The sequence below is a fragment of the Nematolebias whitei genome, chromosome 23, assembly GCF_014905685.2.
Source record: "Nematolebias whitei isolate Nwh7 chromosome 23, NemWhi1, whole genome shotgun sequence".
Classification (NCBI taxonomy): domain Eukaryota; kingdom Metazoa; phylum Chordata; class Actinopteri; order Cyprinodontiformes; family Rivulidae; genus Nematolebias; species Nematolebias whitei.
This window is the reverse complement of record NC_056520.1, coordinates 16013938-16015557: the sequence shown is the minus strand read 5'-3', so window position 1 is coordinate 16015557 and position 1620 is coordinate 16013938.

Sequence of the window (1620 nt, the reverse complement as noted above, 5' to 3'; positions counted from 1 at the left end):
ATCGAACAGCTGATTTATTGAACAGCCGATTTATTGAAAGTCGATTTATGGAATGGCCGATTTATTGAACGGCCGATTTATCGAGCAGCCGATTTATCGAGCAGCCGATTTATCGAGCAGCCGATTTATTGCATGTCCGGTTTGTTGAACGGCCGATTTATCCAACGGCCGATTTATCGAACAGCCGATTTATCGAACAGCCGATTTATCGAGCAGCCGATTTATTCAACAGCCGATTTATCGAGCAGCCGATTTATCGAGCAGCCGATTTATCGGCCCCAAATTTCTTAATTTTGGGAAATTGGAAATCGGACAATACTTGCATGATAAACCGATTTTTTTTTTAGTTTTAACAACAATTGTTTGAACTTCATTTACATTTCAGAGCACTACCTCATGGCCAGTTAAAACAAGGTGTTGTTTTTTTTGTTTCTAGGATATTGTTCAAGGGTATGTTTAAAAAAAAAAAAAGATAGGAAAATTGAAGGTGCATAGTGACCTTATAACACCTGACTGTGTTTCTTATAAAACAAAATCGATATTGACCAAAATCGCAATCGGCAGGTCAGACTTTTTAGAAATCGGAGATCGGCCAGAAAACTGCGATCGGTGCACCCCTAGTTTTAAGAGTTTTCCATAACGTATTTTGTTAAACACTAAAATCGGTACTGTCACTTTGAGAGCTTTGTTATGCTGTCAGTACTGTGCATCTGGCTCTCAGAGGAGAAGACGTAGGAAGAGGTCTTGGTTAAGCTCACGTTTTATTAAATATATAACATAAACGTAAGCACATGCAGTTGTGAATGTTTAAATGTGTTAAAACACATAGAAGAGTCATTTTTCTAACAACATAAATACATTTTTGCCTAGTTTAGAAAATACGTTAGTATTATTATTGGTGAAAGTTGGGAATACTTTCAGAAGTAGTTGTCAAAAAAGGTTCACTGACGTCAAAAAAGCCTTTGAAAGAGCAGGTAGTGATTTGCATAGAACCACAGAAGCATCTTTTGAGTGTTCCCTTTTAATCACTAAGTTTAAAAAAGCCGCACAATATTGGAGAACAACTTCTGAAACCCGCCTGCCTGTAAATTGTAAAAAATCGGAGGATATCTTTACAAAACAATAGTTTTTATTTTTAAAAATGTTTTTAAGATTACTCTGTTGTTAGTTTTTAAAGAAAAGTTATGTGAGTAATTCTCAAAACACTGTTCTTGTTATTTCTGTTTAACAAATAGAAGTTTGTAACTATTTACTTTATTATTTTATTATTGACTTTTATTTACTTATATACAGAAACTACTATTATAATATTACTTATAATATTTACTATTAGGTTGGGAACCACTGCTTTAAGGCATTGTATCAATTTCTGTTCATTTCTGTAGCCTAACCCCGATCTTAATCCTAATCCTATCAGAGTACATGCCTAACCATATCTAAACTCAGTTCCCACTTTAGACCCAAACTGATCCATAAACCTGAAAATGACACTCTGCCAAATTAAAGTCAGGACTTTGGTCCCTATAAGGTCCTGACAAGGAAGGTAGTTATATAAGAAAAAGTCCTATAAATGTAGTAAAAACCAGGGATATACACACACACACACACACACACACACAC